Here is an 8,392-nt window from a genome sequence, read left to right on the forward strand (position 1 = left end):
GAGGAAACAGAGGCTCTGCAAAACGAAGTTACTTCGAGGAAGATTCTCTAGCAGGCAAGTGGTGGAACTGTGCGTTCATTACAGGGTTGTGTTTACAGGTCTGTCTCTCCAAAACTCTTCACAAGCTTTTGGGGAGAATTCAATTAAATATGAGGGCACACCTGAGTACCTGGTACACAGCAGATTATCCCTCTTCTCTCTTTTTTCACATGCACAGGTAGAAAACCAGGGCTGTGGTTAAACTGAGATGAGCCACATAGAATGTGAAAGAGAAAATTAAGGAAAAGTAGAAGGGCTTCTTAGAGAAGATTGCTGATATTACCAGATAATTACTGAGTGTAAATCTGACCTATCTGATTAGACTGTAGCCAGAGGGGCAAACGGGGTCAGCATGCCTGTGTCTGATGAAATAGCAAGTATAAGTCTCTTCCAGGGGCACCTATTCCATTGATCAAATGAAAATCCTACAATAATATTTAAAATGAAAAACTAAAATCCCCTAAATGTTCAATGTTAAAGTAATAAAGGAACAATCTAGGGTGAGTCTACATGATGAAATATTTTGTAGGCCTTAAAATGTCCTTTCATTCAGACCCATTTATTGGTCTCTGTTTTATGCCACAGATTGGGGTTGGAGATAATAAGACAAAAAGAGAAGCTCCCTTCAGTCAAAGAAGGAGACAGACTCATAAACAGATAAGGGACTCTAGTGTGACAGATGCCGTGACTGAAGTGCGTGCGTGCGTGCGTGTGTGTGTTTAGGGGTAGAAACTGGGGTTCTGAGAGAGGGAGATTATTCTTCTAGAGCTGGAATGAGCATCAGGACAAGTGCTTTAGAAGATGGTACTTGAGCCAAGTCTTGATTCTTTCTAAAGAGTTTGTAATGCTATTGGAAAGCTTTTGTTATGATGTTAATTTTTAAAGGATACAAGAAATAGTATGATCTGATCTTCATGGAGCTACCATACCAGCTTTGGGTTGCTTAACACCAAGTTTAATTTATATAAGAAAGACAAACTTATCTTGTGTACACTATTGTTATTTTAGGTTTTCTGTTGCTCATTGCCAAAACTAATCCTAATTAAAATACATGCTCTATGTGCCAGGGTCCTAGCAGGAACACTGATGGGTAATTTTGAAGAGAGTTTAATAAAGTGATTGTTTATAAAGGTGTGGGTGGGGTATGGAGAAATCGCTGGGGCTGCTGCAGTATCTCATGGTTAGTAATAGTGGGGTGTCAGCACCTGAGGTCTGACGACGGGAGGGAGCAGATGACAGGAACCCTGAGCCAGAGAGAGCTGTGTGGAGAGGGTGCCTGACAATAGCTGTGACCTTCAATCATCGTAGGTAGTGTTGATTCTGCAGGGAAGGAAGCCGCGAATAAATTCCCTGTCTTCACTATCCTCCCATCTTCAGACCCCCGACTGGTCCCTCACTGGCTGAATCCAAGTGGCGGGGTGTGGGAGTCCTCTGATGCCGCTCAGCTTTCCGGGGCACAGGGCTGTGGGGGGAGGTGGGGAGGGGGAATCTGGAGCATCCGCAGGAAGCTCCTCTTAGCCTTTTCCAGAAGAAAAACCCATGTCCCCAGCACAGAGGACACACTGGGTCACATTGGCTACTATATCATCGGGAGGTGATGTCATATGTCCACTGAGACCTAAAATATTAGCTCCCATAAGTTAGCAGGGGACAGTGGGGGTTATGAGGCCTAAGTTCATATTCAGAGCTGCCCACTTTTTCCTCCAATGATGTATTCTTCTTATCCTTTACCAGCACCTTGGCTGGGCAGTTTTTTTTTTTTTAATCGATCAATTAATTAATTAATTAAATTTTTGGCTGCGTTGGGTCTTTGTTGCTGCATGCGAGCTTTCTCTAGTTGCAGTGAGTGGGTGCGAGGGCTTCTCATTGTGGTGGCTTCTCTTGTTGCAGAGCACGGGCTCTAGGCGTGCGGGCTTCAGTAGTTGTGGCTCGCGCACTCTAGAGTGCAGGCTCAGTAGTTGTGGCCCACGGGCTTAGTTGCTCCGCAGCACGTGGGATCTTCCCAGAAGAGGGCTCAAACCTGTGTCCCCTGCATTGGTGAGTGGATTCTCAACCATTGCACCACCAGGGACTGGGTTCTTTACCTGGTGGTGACTCAAACCTTTATTCCTGTGGGGTCTGAGTCCTTGGTAGTCTTGACACTGTGGGTTGCTGAAGTTTTCTGCTAACCAGGACAACCGAGCAGAGGATTATTAAGAGGCACTTTGTGAATCCCCTGGGTTCCAGTTCTAGTGCCTACCTCTGTTACGTGGTAGCAAGCTTATTTTCTCTGGTAATTGGGATTAGTCAACCCAGGCATTACAGTAACCCCTTTCTCTGCCTGTTGGTTCAGTAGCATGAGAAACCAAAATGGCCAGGGCCATCTCAGCTTCCAAGTCATCAATACTGTGATCATTCCACAGTGCAAATGTTTCTCCCTCGAATGCTAAGGATCGCCAGACTCCCTGAGGACAAGGTTCTGGGGATGGGTAGCAAAAGTTCTTCCAGTAGTTTACAGACTTTAGCTATAGTAGCGAAAAGGCTGCTGCTACCCCCACCTCTCAGTTACATATAATACGATTCTGGTTTTGGTTTAAAGAATACACCGCATCCTGTAGGATAACGCTTCCACCTTGTAGGGTGTAGTTTCTTAGCTCTGCTCTAACTGTGCCTTTAGCTGGCCAATCCTCCATTCTGTCAAGCCAGCTGCTCCTGGGTCATGGGGCACATGGTAAGACCAGTGGATGCCTTGGGTGTGAGCTCATTTGTCCATTTCCTTGGCTATAAAATATGTACCCACATTGGAGGCCATGTTATGTGGCATGCCATGGTGACGGATAAGGTATTCTGTACGTCCATAAATGGTGGCACTGACAGAAGTACTGTAGGCAGCAGTGAATTCATACCTAGAATATGTGTCTGTTCTCTCTTCTTTTATATACGTTATTTTATATATGTATGTATGTATGTATTTATTTATTTATTGGCTGCACCTAGCGGCATGTGGGATCTTAGTTCCTTGACCAGGAACCAGTCCCATGCCCTGTGCATTGGAAGCGTGGAGTCTTAACCACTGGACCACCAGGGAAGTCCCCTGTGTCTGTTCTCTTGAGGATAAAGCACAGTCCATCCACACTGGGGGGGGGGGCAGTCAAATCAGTCTACACCAGGTGAGAATGGTACCCAATCAGGCTGTAAGTAGGATGGTCAATCAGCACTGGCTACCGCCAGATTAGCCTCAGAGAGGGGAAGACCATGTTATTAAGCCAAAGCACAGCTTCCATCCCTGCCATCATGGGTCCACTGAACAAGCCCTGGAGTGCCTGGGGGAAACGGCTGACTGCGGTCCAGCGCCTGTCACTTTGTCCACCTGATGAGCATTCTTTCCCACGCTTTATTCTGGGTCATCGTAGTTACCTTGCCTTTGGCTGTTAAGTACTACCATCTGCTCTTTACCGCACCAGGATACCCTTATTCTCATCAAGATCGAGGAATTAAGTTTCAGTATCCAGTCCCCCATTAGCATCTCCAGCCTACAGAGGACAGCCGTCAGAGCTAGCCAAGGATTCTGGTGGCCCTTACCAATGCATTTCTTAATGCGTTGGTGAAGGGAGTGTTTTCCAGACTCCCTTAAAATACATGGCTAGGGGTGGCTAAGCAGATTGCACATAATAAATCCAACCCAGCATTCCCATCTCTCTGAGATTTTGGATTCCTTCCTCTATAGTGTGCCAGGGAAATTCTGGCATTTCAAGTTTATGAACTCTAGGTTACCATTAAGTCCAGGCTTCAGTTAAGCAAGCTAGCAGGCTATGAATTCCTCTCCCAGGTGCTCAAGCCAATACGTGAAGTCCCAAATCCTGGATGAGCATCCGTGGCCATGAGTTTGGCCAAACTGGATCTTCCATTCCACGCTCCTGAGTGTGTTTCCCTTTGAACCCTCTTCCACACATGCTCCTGGGGCTCCTGCCAAGGCAGTTTGCTAGGGCCTGTGACTCTTTCCGTCTGGGGGCATTCTCCTCTTAGCGTGGGTCTTGTGCTTCTCCACCCAGGCTGTACTGGGATCTAACTCATGAAGGGCCTGGGGCCAGGAGGGATGGAGGCAGGAAGGGTTCTGAGGCTGATGTCCCAGGAGACAGGATCACGACAAGAGGAGATTGTCTCTACAGACAAGACACTTCAAAATAATTTAGGAGTTCAGAATTAGCCTTATCCATGTCTGTACAAATGTCCCCATCTCAGGGTCCCACCCCTTCCCCATCAATGCCTTCGCCTTAACATAGGAGACCTAGAGGGCTGAGGTTTTTTTGTTTTACTTTGTTCTGTTTGGCCAGGCTCTGTGGCTTGTGGGGTCTTAGTTCCCTGATTGACAGAGAAGGCTCGGAGTCCCAACCACTGGACCACCAGGAATTCCCTAGAGGGCTGAGTATTGAGTCAGCCATATGAACCCTCTCTGTAGGAGGTGAGGGACTCCTTCAGGGTCCCATCAAGGAGTCCTAATTGCTCACTCACGTTCCTCATCAGGCACTGGTAACTCCCAGTTCTCCATTCCCCTGCACATGTGCCCGGAGGCCTCAGAAGTCAAATGACTCCCCACCGTAGTGAAGAAGGGCCACAGCCATTCCATCTCCCATCTCCCCACCCCAGCAATGCAGTACCCTACACTTCATCCCATGCCACCCCCAATGATAATTTTTGTTTTTCTTTTTTTTTCCAATGAAAATTTAAGTAATAGTGATACCTCTGCATGCAGTGCATTACCTGGGTGCATTTCCCCCACTGCAAGGAGGTTTCCTTTACTCCCTGAATTTTTTTAAAAAATTTACTTATTTATTATTTTTGGCTGCATTGGGTCTTCGTTGCTGTGTACAGGCTTTCTTTAGTTGTGGCGAGCGGGGGCTACTCTTCGTTGCAGTGCGCAGGCTTCTCATTGCAGTAGCTTCTCTTGTTGCGGAGCACAGGCTCTAGGCGTGCGGGCTTCAGTAGTTCTGGCTCGTGGACTCCAGAGCGCAGGCTCAGTAGTTGTGGCGCACGGGCTTAGTTGCTCCGCAGCATGTGGGATCTTCCCAGACCAGGGCTCGAACCCGTGTCCCCTGCAATGGTAGGCGGATTCTTAACCACTGCGCCACCAGGGAAGTCCTGGACTGCTTATTTCAGTTGGCACATGACATTGTTACCACACCAGGCACCATACTGCATTACTTATATAATAAATTCTGTGATACATGTATATCATAATTATCATAATAATTTACTTCTGTGACTTTTCAGTAGGCTGTGAGCCCCTTGATGACAGGGGTCTGTATACTAAGCACTTGGCACTGTGCACAGCACATGGCAGGCTCTCAGCCAATGCTTGCATTGAGTTGAATTCAGTCTTTTCTCCTTGAGTTTATAATAATAGATTCAGTCAGGCAGGCATTTAGTTAACATTTTCTTTCTTTTTTTTTTCCAGCCCCATCCCAGTAATACTAATATAAAACTTTAACATACTATTGTACATTAATTTATAATTGTAGCAGTGTACATTCCTTGAGGGTAGTCAAATTTTTTAAAAAATAAATTTATTTATTTGTTTATTTATTTTTGGAGGTTTTGGGTCTTCGTTGCTGCGCTTGGGCTTTCTCTAGTTGCAGCAAGAGGGGGCTACTCTTCGTTGCGGTGCGCAGGCTTCTCTTGTTGCAGAGCACTGGCTCTAGGCACGTGGGCTTCGGTAGTTGTGGCTCGTGGGCTCCAGAGTGCAGGCTCAGTAGTTGTGGCGCACGGGTCTAGTTGCTCCACGGCACGTGGGATCTTCCCGGACCCGTGTCCCCTGAGTTGGCAGGCAGACTCTTAACCACTGCGCCACCAGGGAAGTCCCTAGTTAACATTTTCTGAGCACTAGGTCTCTGCAGGTGCTGGTCTGGGCACATAGGGATACTAGATGTGTAGGACTCATGGCCTAAGAGTCTGTGGATGAGCAAGGGACTGTGGGAGCGTAGAATAAGGATCGGTTCATTCTGATGGCAACGATGGGAGGGGTGGGCCCACTGAGAAGCCTTTGAAGGATGAATTGGGCTCCAATAAATGAGGGGGGTGTGTTTCCTGTTGAGATGCAATGTTGAAAATCATGGGTGAAAGATGTCTAATGGGTTATAAGTGAGCTCAGGGGTGTTTGGGGCCTGTCTCTACACCTAGAGATTGACATCTGGCCTTGCCACCCCCTGCCGACGTGACCTCTTGGCTTCTGAGGTCCTCGCTGATGACGGCTGTGGACGGGCCTGGCTGGGAATTGTCTTCCCCGGCCTGTGGGCTTACTCGATTTTCCTTCTTTTGCCTCCCTGCCTTCTGCATGCACATCTGTGGCAGGGCACAGACTCAGAATGGCTGCCCACAGGGGCAGGAGCCTCTGTGCCCCATCAAGGGGAGGCAGCCTGGGTTACGAGTCAGCGGGCTCAGGTTCCCACCCCAGCCCTGTTACTCCTTTTCACAGGCTCGGTTTACCTCTCTGTATATAAGAGGGTTATGCTCAGTGATGTGTGAGGTTCCTCCTGACAGCCCCTGCTTCCTAGACTTGTCCTGTCCATACGACAGACTTGTGCTCAGGAGATGAAAGAATGCGAGGGAAGAAAAAAGATGACACTGAGACAACTCCCCACTTCCCAAACACATACATATTTTTTTTTTGTTGTTTGTTTTTTTTTTTGCGGTACGTGGGCCTCTCACTGTTGTGGCCTCTCCCGTTGCGGAGCACAGGCTCCGGACGCGCAGGCTCAGCGGCCATGCGGGCCCAGCCGCTCCGTGGCATGTGGGATCTTCCCGGACCGGGGCACGAACCCGTGTCCCCTGCATCGGCAGGCGGACTCTCAACCACTGCATCACCAGGGAAGCCCTCCCAAACACATACATATTACTGTCCCTAATTCTGAGGAAATTTGGTCCTTACTGAGCCTGGGAGGACACCCAAGGTTGGTCTTAATCTCATAAAGATGTCTTCATCTTGCCCTTGGCTGGTCGGAATGGTGGAGCAGAAAGCCAGAGTCCCCCAGGTAGGATGTTGGGAGTGGAACTGGGGCCAAGGACATCTGAGAATGGGAACCTGGTGATTAAGGAGGAAGTCCAGAAACTGATGCAGGCTACAGAGAGGAAGGTGAGTTCTTCCTTCATTCAGCGTTCGGTTAAAAACCCCAAATGGAGTGCTGCCATTCAGCTCTAGTGCTAAGCACCCGTAGTTAGCGCAGATCCCACAAGTTCAAGAGCACAATCCCCAACAAGACTGCTCTTAGTTCAGGTGCCAGCTGCAAGTTCAGAGGGGTCCCAGGCCACAGGCACTTCTGATTCACTGGGTACAGTTTGGGGGATCCCACAACCCCCTTCAGTTTCAACAATTCACTAGAACTACTCACAGAACACACAGCTCAGGAAAGTGCTATTCTTAGGATTACAGTTTTATAGAGAAGATACAAATCAGCAGGACCAGCCAAATGAAGAGGCACATAGGGCAAGGTCTGAGAAGGGCCGGCATGCAGGGCTTCTGTGTTATCTCCTCGTGGAACCATGGTACATCACCCTCCTGACACATTGATGAGTTCACCAACCAGGAAGCTCCATTGAGCTTTGTGTCCTTGAGCTTTGTGTCCAGAGTTGTTATAGGGGTTTCATTATGTCGGCATGGGTGATTAAATCATTGGCTGGAGGCTGAACTCAATCTCCAGGCCCCCTTCCTGGACCTCCCTCCCCATGGCTCAAAGCCCCAACCCTCTTCCCATAACTGGCCAGCCCCAGTCCTGAAACCATTTAGGGGCCACCATGAGTCACCTCCTTGGCATAAATTATCAAGGCCCACCATGAATATCACTTCTAATACTTGGGAAATTCCAAGGATTTAGTCTCCCCATAAGGAACCAGGGACAAAGGCCAGTCAAATTCTTTGTTATGTACAACACTTAGTTTGGTCAGTTTCCTCCAGACTGGCTTCTCAAGCTCACCCCTTCCAACTTTTCATCTTGACAAATTTTTTTAAGTTATTTTTTATTTTTCTTTTATATTGGAGTATAGTTGATTTACAATGTTGTGTTAGTTTCAGGTGTACAGCTAAGTGATTCAGTTATACATATATCCATTCTTTTTCAGGTTCTTTTCCCATATAGGTTATTACAGAATATTGACTATAGTTCCCTGCGCTATACAGTAGGTCCTGTTGATTATTTTATATATAGTAGTGTGTATATGTTAATCCCAAACTCCTAATTTATCTCTCCCCCCCCCACCCTTTGGTAACCATACGTTTGTTTTTGAAGTATCTTGAGAAATTTCAAACCATTTAGATTCACCAGCTCTTAGCAATTTTGCCACATTTGCTTGCTCGCTCTCTCTTCCTCTCTCTCTCATGACA

This window comes from Tursiops truncatus, chromosome 10, assembly GCF_011762595.2.
Source record: "Tursiops truncatus isolate mTurTru1 chromosome 10, mTurTru1.mat.Y, whole genome shotgun sequence".
NCBI lineage: Eukaryota > Metazoa > Chordata > Mammalia > Artiodactyla > Delphinidae > Tursiops > Tursiops truncatus.